General features: G+C 31.1%; 1 protein-coding gene across 4 annotated transcripts in view; it reads right to left on the minus strand.

Moving 5' to 3' along the window:
• The window catches only part of LOC145270910 (uncharacterized), a 69,410-nt gene that overhangs the window by 53,391 nt on the left and 1,019 nt on the right, over positions 1-15,000 (minus strand). The gene's annotated exons all lie outside the window — the stretch shown is intronic.

Here is a 15,000-nt window from a genome sequence, read left to right on the forward strand (position 1 = left end):
TGCAAGATTTGCGTGGCAATGTCAGACCATTTGGGAATGCAGTAATATTGCTTGCAGGAGATTTCAGACTAATGTCTTTGGTCCCCCCTCGCCAAACTTTCACAAGAAACACTCGTCTAGCTGTAAACACTATCAATAATTTCCCCCACTCTTTATCTGTGCCTAAACCTAAACGTAGATTCCATGAACAAAGCTTCTTTCTTAGAACTGCACGCCTGTGGAATTGTCTTCCGTTTTCCTGCTTTCCGGCTGACTACAATATGGTTGTGTTCAAGTCTAAAGTAAATAAGTTCTTGATGAACCGTTCCATATAAGTTATTAAATTTACCAAATTTTCATTACTAATGATTACTATATTGACCAATTTCTACTGTACACTCTTTAACCCTTATCCTTGAGTGGCCTCTGGGCCTTGATAATGTGGTGATGCCTTTGTAAAAAAAAAAAAAAAAAAAAAAAATGTTACCTGTTATTCTTCAATCAACACCAGCAGATGAAATAAATGTTTGCCTCAAATACTCTACTTTTTTGTTCCATGTGAAGACATTAAACTTAACTCAAAATATGCATGTCCAGTTGCCGACTGTTTGATCCGCACAAAAACTTTTGCATCACTTGTGGGAAATTGGATACGAAAAAGTGCCAGCTGATCAGAGTTAAGGGCAAAATTCTTTGACTTTTAACTTCTGTAATTTCTGTAATTTTATTTCATCAAAAGAATAGTGAGTTTAAAAGGTTTTTGCAGATATTCAAATTATAAGAATTCCATTGAACTGGGTGAATGAGCTATTCTTGCAGGTCAATACAAAGATGCCCATGAACTTAACACTATTATTCAATGTAAAATTCTAAGTGAGGTAGTCAAATACAAATCCATCGACACTGTTGTGAAAGCAGATAAAGTGGTTAATTATCCAACAGCTATATTTGCCAGGGATGCCACCGCATGTATTGCAACTGAAATTTGGTGTACTAATTATCATGTTGTGAAATATAAACCAATCCAAGCTTTGCAATGGCACATAGCTTGCAGTAAAAAAATTAACAAACAATATCATAGAAACAACAATCTTAACAGGACCTTTCACAGATGAATATATCTTCATTCCATGCATTCCTTTGATTCCACCGGATACAGCATTACACTTTAGGAAATTGAACTTTCCAATTTTATTGTCATTTGCAATAACCATCAACAAAGCACAGGGAACAATCTTTACAATTGTGGGCCTTACAGTTACACACTGACTGTTTTTTTCACATGGACAATTTATATTACGTATTCAAGAGTCACCAAACCGGAAAATCTCTATATCAGCTAAGAAAATTGAACAACAAAAACTATGTACCCATGCAAAATGGAAAATTAAACCTATAAGAAACATGCTTTTTCTCATTTTGGAACATTTTCCATTGCGCCAATTTAAGCCACAGCAACGCATGGCAGGGTACAGCTAGTATATATATAAAAATGTAAATTTTGTCCGTTATAAATGAATAAAACCATATTTCTACGTTACCAATTTATTTGAAATTTTCAGACAACCCATCTTCAGAGTCGAGGCATGTTTTTATGTTATTAAAATAAATTTACCTCGCGAATTATTAAAATATTAAATAAAATAAATATATTTTTTAACCGTTAGTGCGAATCTGTTCTATTGATAAAACTGAACTTCTGGTTCGATTCATTTCACAGCCACGAATTGACGAAAGATTTCATTTTCTCGATAAGTAAAAAAAAAAACATAATTCATTTGTTTATCTTCAAAATTTTTTAATTTACACATTTTTTCTTTATTATATAAGGCTAAAATAAAAGTTTGTCGCTTGCTTTTTTAGTTTTTTTTTTGTTGTTTTTCGATATAAGATTGGTTTGTAAAGTACAGTTTTTTTTTGTCTGCGCTATTTTTTAAATCGTATTTCCAGGTTTAATTACAGTTTTATTATGTTTTTTTATTCAATTGTAAGGTTAAAATACACTCTCCCCTCCCCATGTTAAGAATGGCTTTTTAAATAATAACGTTATTATAATATAATAATAGCATAATAACGTTATTTAGAAAGCCATTCTTAACATGGGGAGGACGTTTTGTTACTATTCTATACTTTCACCTAACAACTTAATAAACAAAAGATGGTACTTATGCAGAGAAGGTACCGTGCTGAAATAATACCGTTATTTAGAAAGCTATTCTTAACATGGGGAGGGAGTTTTGCATCTATTCTAAAATATGAATGCTTTTTCATTATTAAAGAAATTGGGTACTCGTGTACTTATTGATCCGTGCTGAAATAATAACGTTATTATTTAAAAAGCCATTCTTAACATGGGGAGGAGAGGGTGTTTTGTTTCCATAATAATTTAACATAAAATGATCACCCACTTTGTGGCCACGATTTTTGGGATGGGGGCTTTCTGTCTACCCTTGGAAAATCCTTTAAAATTACCTGCTTAAATTGGTTGGAGGGGCGGGGAGTCGGCCCCCCCCACACACACACAGAAAAATGCCCCTCTCTCAAGTGGCCAGAAAGTGGGTGCTCATTCAAAGTTAAATTTAAATTGAAAAGTGATCACCCACTTTTTGAAAAAGTAATTTCTTCATATTATGAAAACTTTCTTTTTGTACGTTATATATGCTATTATTTTACGTTATATATGCTATTATTTTATTTCCATCATATTTGTTTTTTTGAAACGCCCATTCAATTGTTAACATTAATATCTCTGAAAACGATACACAAGCAAAGAAATACTGTCGCGCCGCCAAATGGAAAACTTTTCACTAAGTGACCCCCCTCCCCCTAAATTAGCCTACCCACTCCCTATTTGAATAGATAACATCTTGGTACCACAAATGCCATTTGACCGTGCGGGGCCAAGGGAAACGACCGCCCTGTGTTTTAGTCTCGAGTGTTCAAGAAAAAAAAACCAAAGCTAAGTAAAATCCTTAACTGTTTCGCATGAAATTAAAACAAATATTCTTTACATTTCCAGGCATATTGTAACTGATATTTTTCTCCACTTAAGTAGACCATTTCGCAGTTTTACAATCCCATCTCACTTAAGTAAGTCAATGCTATAGTAAAGACAAATTCGGTAAAAAAAAAAAGAAAAGAAATTATGCTGATTTATTTAGAGGATATGAAAACTTTATTTAAGTACGATACTTAATATAATCAGCCATCGAAAGGCAATTTTTTTTTTTTTTTTTTAGAATAAAATAAAATGCTAATAAGACATCAGTTACCCCCCCCCCCTTCCTTGTACACTGCCATTTCCTTTCCGGATCCCTGCTCCGAACTTATGCTCTTGATCCATCATCTCATCTAAAGATGAGGGGATCTTATGCCTTACACAACAATTTATCAGTCTGTACTATTGTCTATAAACTGATATCATCAACAATTAGATAAGCTGTTTTTAAATTTCCTCTCTTGACAAAATTGCCAACCGAAATACAAACGGATTTTCCTTTGCGATAGAGGATAGAACTGAAGCAGTATACTTAATATGTACAATACGTGCGTACTAAACTAAACTACCTTTGCTACCTATATACAATCGCCTATACTGAATCCTCATCAGCTCAAAACTCTCTGTATCCCCAGACTCTTAATTTCTCAAATCTTATATCACCAAGACATCCTTCTTAATTGATACAAGAATCCTCCTGAGCAGTTCAACATCCAGTGATCATATATCTAATCCTCATGAAATTGCTTATATCACCCTGAATATTACCTTAAATCTTTATTCTATCCCTAAGCTAAGTAGAACACCTAATAATACTCTAGTCAACTACTTTTAAAATTAGATAAACCCAGTTTAAATTTTAGAAGTGCTTCGTCCCTCACCTTGACTATGGACTTGTACAATAAGCCATGAAACTATTGTACCTAAAATTCCTCTCAAAACTGCAAAATACTGCTGCTTGTATACTAAGTACCTCCTATAGATACTTTACCTCCAAGATGACTGCCTTGTCTGTTTTGCATGACAAACCTTGTTATTTTTTACTTAAATTCTCTTTCTCCTGATCACTAACAAATCAAAACTGCTCTATTTCCTAAGTTGCCACTAAACCTAATCCGTCTCACGTAACTTAGAGGGGTCTTTGCTCTCCGCCCTTGACCCTAACAAACTCGTAAATCGATACCCATTAACACCTAAAATTTCCTAGGCATGCTCCTGATTATAACTCCTAACCCATAACCAAGCTTCTAAGTAAATACTTACTAGCCATAGTCCTATACATTGACTTAAAGTAATCTATAATGAACAGTAACCATTAATATCTCTTTATTAAGAGATAGTATTGCAATAATTATTACACAAACTAAACCGGTACTCATTGAAATAAAAACTTCCGGATATTAAGAGAAAGGCGAAGTCATTCTCCTTCGTTGTAGTCTAAAGGCAACTTACTCAAATTACTCAAATTGTCTAAAATTCCATGCATTGGTATACAATACTACTTATCCATCCATCTATACTTTAACTATACTTACAGAATATGCAATAACATATATCAATCAGGTATAACTGTACTCCATATCAAATGTTCTCTTGTATCTATACTGAGCATATCTTATCTTTCAGTCTTACTAAATGTCCGGTTTGGGCACCAAATCAGAATTTCTAATAGCAAGTAAATCATACTCTAACACTTTATCCTAATCCTAAACCTACTAAACCATATCTAACCGTACATTCCTAAACCTACTAAACCATATCTAACCATACATTGCTAAACTTACAAAACTATATCTAACCATACATTAACTCGTCTCTCTCGATCCAATACTGTAGCTAATTTAGCTGCTTCCACTGCATGAATTTTTACCTATACCCTCTCCCAGTAAAAATGAAAATGAAAAGCATAATAATGCCCTTTTTTAACCACGCTTGGGGAGTGAAAATTTTCTGTAGAAGCTAACCTAAATGCCCGATTTTTCCAGGAGATATTAACCTAAATAACCAATAAATATTAACTACCCATGTGGGGTCGCAGAAATACCTGGATTAGGACCCAGGCGCGGGGCGAACCCCCTCGGAGCTGATGAACCCGTAGGTCTTCCCAGGTCATCCGTCTAGGAGAAGGAAAACTCTGAAACTAAACCTAGGGGAGGGAGGCCTCTTCAGTCCTGGACGACAACCTTCCTAGAGCTGGTGACTCAAACAAATCACCGGTTGGCAAACCTAAACTGCTTAAGGAGGAGATAGACTCATGTCTATCGCCCGGCTTTCATACTCCTTCTTTGCCTATTGGCCAGGTGTAGAGGTACTATCACAGGGACTCGTCTGAATCACCCAGTGGTTGACCTTGTTTCCTGACTAGGGCAATGAACGCCGCTTTTCCCCGCTCCCGCCACATCCCATCCCCCTAAACTGGACACAGTGGAGTGCTTCAGTGCCATATATGTCGGTGCAGTTGGACTGGGTTGGCTTTGCCTAATGGATTGAGGGTACCGGATTGACAGTTCCTGGCTGCTGTTTCCGACTGATAGTACAGGAGCCCTAACTCTTTGGTAGCGCTTAGAGCGGCTGCTCCATCAACAGTTGTAAAATATCGGGATGTTTGTAGTGCCATGTCGCGCATGGAAAGGGACCCTGCACTCATCCCCAGTGGGCTTTCCTGAGGCCACAATCCTGTGGGTGAGGACAGCTGATGGTCTACTTGTATCGCATGTCTGGTATTCTGCACAACTACTTGTCCAGCACCCCCTCACTCATCCACCCTAACTGAAACTTTTAAATAAAATAAAATGAAATGACAGCTCAAGCAAAAGTTACGTTTAAACCAGGACAAAACTCAAAGAAAACCAACCTGCCTCCTCCCTTGAGGCTTGCATTTACTAATATCCGCGGGCTTAGAACTAACTTAGATGATGTTGAGTCATTTCTCCTTGTAAACACCCCGGATATCTTAGCATTAAGTGAAACTAACCTTCACTCCTCCATTCCCTCTAACCACTTTAACATGCCTGGTTATTTCCCACTCTACCGTAAGGACTCGGACAGACATATGCATGGACTTGGAGTCTATATTCGAAACACCCTCCCCCTAACTAGAGAAATAAAACTAGAATCAGAGGGCCAGGCCTTTATGTGCTTCAGACTAAATATACAACACAATATTAGCTACTTGTATTTTCTCTACCGCTCTCCCTCAAACCAAGACTGTACCCTAATAAACGAAGTCTCAGACAGCATAGATATAGCACTCTCCCTCGATACTAGCGCACAAATACATGTATTTGGTGACTTCAATGTCCACCACAGTAACTGGCTAGGATTCTCAAATCACACAGACGTAGCTGGTAGCGCAACTCATAGCTTCTCTATATCTCATTCCCTATCTCAATTGGTTACATTTCCGACATGTTTCCCAGACCAGCACGATCAACATGCCTCACTTCTAGATCTCTTTCTGACAACGGTTCCCAATGACTGTACAACAAATGCCCACAGCCCACTCGGGAATGCTGATCACGCTGTGATAATGGTAGAAATCAGCCTAAATTCTCGCCCTAAAACTGAAGACCCACTTCTCAAAACAACGAGGTATTACAAAAAGGCTGATTGGGAAGCCATCAGGGATCTCATCAGAGATGCCCCATGGCAAAATATCTTTACTCTTCCAGCGGAACAGTGTGCAAATGAGACAACTGAATGGTTCAAAACTGCTATTGAAGCACATGTTCCCGCACGGAAATACTATAGCAAGCCCCACTCTCCCCAATGGTTTACTTCTGCTTGTGCAGCTGCCATTTGTCAAAGGCAGCATGCGTTCCGCAAATTCAACCGACATAAGTCCAGCTCAAATAAACAGAAGTTTATAGAAGCTAGAAATAATTGTAAGAGAGTGATAGACACAGCTAAGACAGATTACTCTGAAACCACCAGAAAGCGCATCGAAGCACAGAAATTAGGAACCCGGGATTTTTGGAAAATCTACAACAGCGTAGTTAATAATGGACAGTCAATTATTCCCCCACTAACAAACAATCATGAGGTTGCTTGCATGGCAACTGACAAGGCTAATCTGCTTGCCAGTCGGTTTGCCTCAAACTCCACACTGAACTCGGTACACCACTCACTCCCTGATTTTCCTCTGCGAACAGACGCCACACTTGACGACTTGAAAATCACCCCTTCTCAGGTACATGCTACTATAAAAAACCTAGACGCCTCAAAAGCATGTGGACCAGATCTCATCCCGGCTGTGCTATTAAAAAAATGCTCTGCCGAGGTTGCTCCAGTTCTGTCCAAACTTTACAATAAATGCCTTAACGAATCTTGTTTTCCCGACTGCTGGAAAACCGCCTCTGTGGTACCAGTCTTCAAGAATTCTGGTGAAAGAACTGACCCACTAAATTATCGCCCCATTAGCCTCCTCCCACTTTTCGCCAAAATATTTGAGTCCTTAGTTAATCAAGCCCTAGTCCAGCACCTAACAGCTGCTAAACTCCTGACTGACAAACAATATGGATTCAGGCAAGCCCGTTCAACAGCAGATATCTTAACTGTAGTTTCTGAACGTATATACCGTTCATTGGATAAAACAGGGGAGGGTAGAGCGGTGGCCCTTGATATATCTAAGGCTTTTGACAGGGTATGGCACAATGGTCTTCTAAGGAAAATTAGATCATATGGAATCACTGGAAGAATTCATAATGTAATTAAATCCTTCTTAAGTAATAGAAAAATCAAAGTTGTCCTCGACGGACATACATCCAAACAATATTACATAAATGCGGGAGTACCTCAGGGGTCTATCCTTGGACCTCTATTATTCCTGATATTCATAAACGACCTCCCTGATAATATTGTTTCGGAGATGGGTATATTTGCCGATGACACCACTCTCTATAACAGATACGAGGGGAAAACAAATGAACACATATCCAAGGAAATGGCAGAAACACTAGAGGATGACCTCCAATCCGTAGTGGAATGGGGACAAAAATGGTTGGTCACATTCAATGCTGCTAAGACTAAGCTTGTTTCCTTCAATAACTACAAGAAACCTCCTCTACCACCAATAGCAATGGCCAAAAACACATTGCCTGAAAGTACTTCTTTTAGACTCCTCGGCCTAACTTTTACAGGGAATATGAACTGGAATAGATACATTAAGAGCATTGCCAAGGCTGCTGCAAGGAAGGTTGGCTCCCTCTACCGTGCTAGAAAACTACTTACGCCTGCCAGTATCCTATACCTCTATAAGGCAACCATTCGCCCATGTATGGAGTACTGTTGTCACATCTGGGCTGGTGCATCTGCTGCTTGTCTCTCGCTTCTGGACAGGGTTCAAAAAAGAGTCGCCAACCTGATAGGTCCTGAACTGTCATCTAGGCTTCAACCTCTGTCCCATCAACGAGATGTTGCATCCCTCTGCCTGTTCTACAAATACTTTAATCGTGAATGCTCTGACGAACTGCAAACACTTGTACCTCCCCGACGTAACTACCCCCGACAAACCCGACAAGCTACTAAGTCTCATCCCTTTACAGTAGAGATCCCTAGGTGCAAGAAAGCCTTTTACTCCAATAGTTTCTTCCCCAGAACTGCGGGTCTTTGGAACTCCCTTCCGGGATTCTGCTTTCCCAACTGCAATGATATGCAGAAGTTCAAGTGTAATGTTAACAAACATCTTTCTACTCTTCTCCCTTCATAATGACCCCGCTAATTAATTCCCTAATAGTAGCCCCCTGCTTCAAAGTGGCACTGTGCCTTGTTTGGGGTGAAAATTGAATAAAAAAAAAAAAAAAATTTAAAAAAACGGTTTGCAGATTCGTTTTTAGTACACTGAAATCTACAATAAAATATTTCGTTATATACGAACATGAGACGGGCCTTAAAGTAAAATAATACCGGATTTTTGGGGCAGATTTGCCATTGAGTTGTATAATATCCTCAAACCAGGTAATCACTAAAAGGGACGCTTAAAAGTCGTTACCTGTATCGATCAAAATTTAAAACCACTGATTATATGTCAGCCTACATCACAGTAACATATATTGAGTGAGTTCCTAACAGTATTTTGTATAGTTTTTTAGTTTAAACTCATTTTCCCAAAATTTCCCCAAACTTAACGTGTTCGATACAGTCTGCCGCCATTTGTATTTTTCAAATATACCGATAAACACTGCATGTTTTTGAACTGATTAAACATTATACATTACATAAAAACACTACAATCTTATCCAGTTAGGTAGAACATTTACTTTTCTTGCCTTTGATAACATTTATTTGTTATATATTCATTTTTGACAACTTCTTTGTATCTGTTAATACAAACCCTTTTCATCTAATGTAACGTTTAGTCAGCTCGAAAAACAGTGTTTATCGGTGTATTTGAAAGATACAAATGGTGACGGACACTGTTGATTATGTTAAGTTTGAGAAAGTAAGTTAAAACTAAAAAACTATACAAAATACTGTCACAAACCCACCGATTATGTCAGCCTATGTCATGGTAACATATTCGGTGGGTTTTTGACACTGTATTGTATAGTTTTTAGTTTTCAACTTAATTTCGCAAACTTAACGTATTCAACAGTTTGCAACCATTTCTGTTTTTCCAGCCGATTAAACATTTTACCTTACATAAAAAACGCTAAACAATTATCCAGTTAGGTAGAAATATAACTTACCTTTGCTTTCATTTGTTTTTGGACAACTTTTTCGAATCTGTGTATAGTAACCCCTCCCCCCCCATCACTCAAATATTAATTACTAACTCACATTTTTGTATACAAAAAAAAACATTTAGCGTTTCAACGTTAGCTTTATCCACTGATTGTTGGTCGAGCCCAGGCAATGATTGACGGTAATCCTGAGGATCAGGATCCAATTCTGCAAGAGTACCATTTTTTCATTTTTTCTTTTTTTTTTAGAGTGGATTGCTGTACTAAGAATATAAGAAACATGCATTTTCTCTTTTTATTAGAATTTTCCATCACACCAAATTTAGCCACAGCAACGTGTGGCAGGGTACAGCTAGTAGGTTAATATTTTTAGAATAAATATTTCTAGAATATGTTTATGAGTAATATTTTTATGAGTAATATTTTTATGAGTAATATTTTATGAGTAATATTTTTATGGGTAATATTTTTATGAGTAATATTTTTATGAGTAATATTTTCATGAGTAATATTTTTAGGAGTAATATTTTTATGAGTAATATTTTTATGAGTAATATTTTTATGAGTAATATTTTTATGGGTAATATTTTTATGAGTAATATTTTTATGAGTAATATTTTTATGAGTAATATTTTTATGAGTAATATTTTATGAGTAATATTTTTATGAGTAATATTTTTATGAGTAATATTTTTATGAGTAATATTTTATGAGTAATATTTTTATGAGTAATATTTTTATGAGTAATATTTTTATGAGTAATATTTTTATGAGTAATATTTTTATGAGTAATATTTTTATGAGTAATATTTTATGAGTAATATTTTTATGAGTAATATTTTTATGAGTAATATTTTATGAGTAATATTTTTATGGGTAATATTTTTATGAGTAATATTTTTATGAGTAATATTTTCATGAGTAATATTTTTAGGAGTAATATTTTTATGAGTAATATTTTTATGAGTAATATTTTTATGAGTAATATTTTTTATGAGTAATATTTTTATGAGTAATATTTTTATGAATAATATTTTTATGAGTAATATTTTTTATGAGTAATATTTTTATGAGTAATATTTTTATGAGTAATATTTTTATGAGTAATATTTTTATGAGTAATATTTTTATGAGTAATATTTTTTATGAGTAATATATTTTACGAGTAATATTTTTACGAGTAATATTTTTACGAGTAATATTTTTACGAGTAATATTTTTATGAGTAATATTTTTATGAGTAATATTTTTTATGAGTAATATTTTATGAGTAATATTTTTATGAGTAATATTTTTATGAGTAATATTTTTTATGAGTAATATTTTTTATGAGTAATATTTTTATGATTAATATTTTTTATGTGTAATATTTTTATGAGTAATATTTTATGAGTAATATTTTTAGGAGTAATATTTTAGGAGTAATATTTTTTATGAGTAATATTTTTATAAGTAAAATTTTTATGAGTAATATTTTTTATGAGTAATATTTTTATGAAAAATATTTTTATGAGTAATATTTTTTAGGAGTAATATTTTTAGGAGTAATATTTTTTATGAGTAATATTTTTATAAGTTATATTTTTATTACTAATATTGTTTTGAGTAATATTTTTATGAGTAATATTTTTATGAGCAATATTTTTTATGAGTAATATTTTTATGAGTAATATTTTTTATGAGTTATATTTTTATGAGTAATATTTTTATGAGTAATATTTTTATGAGTAATATTTTATGAGTAATATTTTTATGAGTAATATTTTTTATGAGTAATATTTTTATGAGTAATATTTTTATGAGTAATATTTTTATGAGTAATATTTTTTATGAGTAATATTTTTATGAGTAATATTTTTATAAGTAATATTTTTATGAGTAATATTTTTATGGGTAAGATTTTGTTGAGTAATATTTTTTATGAGTAATATTTTTACGAGTAATATTTTTATGAGTAATATTTTTATGAGTAATATTTTTATGAGTAATATTTTATGGGTAAGATTTTTATGAGTAATATTTTTATGAGTAATATTTTTATGAGTAATATTTTTATGAATTATATTTTTTATGAGTAATATTTTCATGAGTAATATTTTTGATGTAATATTTTTATGAGTAATATTTTTTATGAGTAATATTTTTTATGAGTAATAATTTTTATGAGTAATATTTTTTATGAGTAATATTTTTTATGAGTAATATTTTTAGGAGTAATATTTTTATGAGTAATATTTTTATGAGTAATATTTTTATGAGTTATATTTTTATGAGTAATATTTTTATGAGTTATATTTTTATGAGTAATATTTTTATGAGTTATATTCTTATGAGTAATATTTTCATGAGTAATATTTTTTATGAGTAATACTTTTTATGAGTAATATTTTTTATGAGTAATATTTTTTATGAGTAATATTTTTATGAGTAATATTTTTTATTAGTAATATTCTTATGAGTAACATTTTTAGGAGTAATATGCTTATGAGTAATATTTTTTATGAGTAATATTTTTATGAGTAATATTTTTTATGAGTAATATTTTTATGAGTAATATTTTTATGAGTAATATTTTATGAGTAATATTTTTTATGAGTAATATTTTTATGAGTAATATTTTTTATGAGTAATATTTATGAGTAATATTTTTATAAGTAATATTTTTTATGAGTAATATTTTTATGAGTAATATTTTTATGAGTAATATTTTTTTTAGGTAACATTGTTATGAGTAATATTTTTATGAGTTATATTTTTATGAGTAATATTTTTATGAGTAATATTTTATGAGTAATATTTTTTATGAGTAATATTTTTATGAGTAATATTTTTATGAGTAATATTTTTATGAGTAATATATTTATGAGTAATATTTTTATGAGTAATATTTTTATGAGTCATATTTTTTATGAGTCATATTTTGTGAGTCATATTTTATGAGTAATATTTTTATGAGTAATATTTTTTATGAGTAATATTTTTATGGGTAATATTTTTATGAGTAATATTTTTATGAGTAATATTTTTTAGGAGTAATATTTTTAGGAGTAATATTTTTTATGAGTAATATTTTTATAAGTTATATTTTTATTACTAATATTGTTTTGAGTAATATTTTTATGAGTAATATTTTTATGAGCAATATTTTTTATGAGTAATATTTTTATGAGTAATATTTTTTATGAGTTATATTTTTATGAGTAATATTTTTATGAGTAATATTTTTATGAGTAATATTTTATGAGTAATATTTTTATGAGTAATATTTTTTATGAGTAATATTTTTAGGAGTAATATTTTTATGAGTAATATTTTTATGAGTAATATTTTTATGAGTAATATTTTTTATGAGTAATATTTTTATGAGTAATATTTTTTGTGAGTAATATATTTATAAGTAGTATTTTCATTAGTAATATTTTTATTTATAATATTTTGATGAATAATATTTTTATGAGTAATATTCTTATGAGTAATATTTTGTATGAGTAATATTTTTTATGAGTAATATTTTTTATGAGTAATATTTTTATGAGTAATATTTTTTATGAGTAATATTTTTTATGAGTAATATTTTTAGGAGTAATATTTTTATGAGTAATATTTTTATGAGTAATATTTTTATGAGTAATATTTTTATGAGTAATATTTTTATGAGTAATATTTTTATGAGTAATATTTTTATGAGTTATATTTTTATGAGTAATATTTTTATGAGTTATATTCTTATGAGTAATATTTTCATGAGTAATATTTTTTATGAGTAATATTTTTTATGAGTAATATTTTTATGAGTAATATTTTTATGAGTAATATTTTTTATTAGTAATATTCTTATGAGTAACATTTTTAGGAGTAATATTCTTATGAGTAATATTTTTTATGAGTAATATTTTTATGAGTAATATTTTTTATGAGTAATATTTTTATGAGTAATATTTTTATGAGTGATATTTTTTTATGAATTATGTATTTTACAATTATACTTGTTTGGAGTAATGCTGTTAGAGTAATATAAAATAATGTTTTAAAATGGAAAGAAATTTAAATATATATATCTATCTATAAATTCGTTTTTCTTTTGTGTGTATTGATATTCATATTAAAACCCCTATATTCTATTTATTTAAAAAGAAAATACAACTTTGTTATATATATGTGTTAAGGAATTGCATTCACTAGCAAAAAATCTAGCTAATTTGCATATTCTTTTAAACATTCATTTTAATTAATTCCCCATTAGTTTTCTTCACTTTTCTTATGTGATGATCATCTTTAGTTAACTATTACGTGTAATTATATTCATGCAGATATTCTACATGATTTATACTTGCATAATATTTACGTAAAAAGTTATAGTAAACACCAAATTGTTTCCATATATATTTATGTATGCGTATGTATTTTTGTTTAATCTATCTATCTATCTAGATATCTAAAAAAAGTGAATGTGTCTGTCTGTCTGTCTGTGTACATTTTCTTACGCATTAACACTGTCAATATTCAGTCTACAGACTCGAAATTTGATATACAGGGTACTAAAATTTGGGAAAATCGATGTGATCGGTTTTCGGCCAGGAATTTGTCTGTTAAGGGGTCAAAGTTCAACGATTTGACCTTTGAAAACTCTACCAAACTCCTCCGAGAATTTTGAGTCTAAACACTTGAAATTTTAGATATAGGTTCCTTGGGCATGGATCTAACTTAATAACTTGATTTGAGCCCAAAACAATAAATGTTATGGGGTCATAATAGAGGTCAACATTAAAAGAATTGACCGCTTTTTTTTTTTCAACATACACCTCCAAACCCCCGGGCAACGCCGGGCCGAAATGCCAGTGTATATATATATATATATATATATATATATATATATATATATATATATATATATATATACTGCCATTTCGGCCCGGCGTTGCCCGGGGGTTTGGAGGTGTATGTTGAAAAAAAAAGCGGTCAATATATATATATATATATATATATATATATATATATATATATATATATATATATATATATATATATATGTATTTTTTTAACAATCAATTTTAATACCTTTTAAATGGTATTTTATTGATAATTGTACCAATATTAACCTCGGTTTAGCTCGATGAGAATTCAGAGCAATATAATTTATATAATCAGAAAACAACACCTTTTATTTAGTAGTACACAATTTTTGTTTTTATTATTTTTTAAGACATGTTATTATATTTTTTTTCCTCCTTAGTCTGACAGCTGTTTCGAAGGGTAAAAAGACAAACGGTTGTTTTAATTATAACATACCGAATCTTCATTATTTACCGTTCTCTTCAGAGACAATTAAAATCAATTAATTAC

This window comes from Euprymna scolopes, chromosome 46 (genome assembly GCF_053919585.1).
Source record: "Euprymna scolopes isolate OS-2025 chromosome 46, ASM5391958v1, whole genome shotgun sequence".
In the NCBI taxonomy this organism is placed as follows: Eukaryota; Metazoa; Mollusca; class Cephalopoda; order Sepiida; family Sepiolidae; genus Euprymna; species Euprymna scolopes.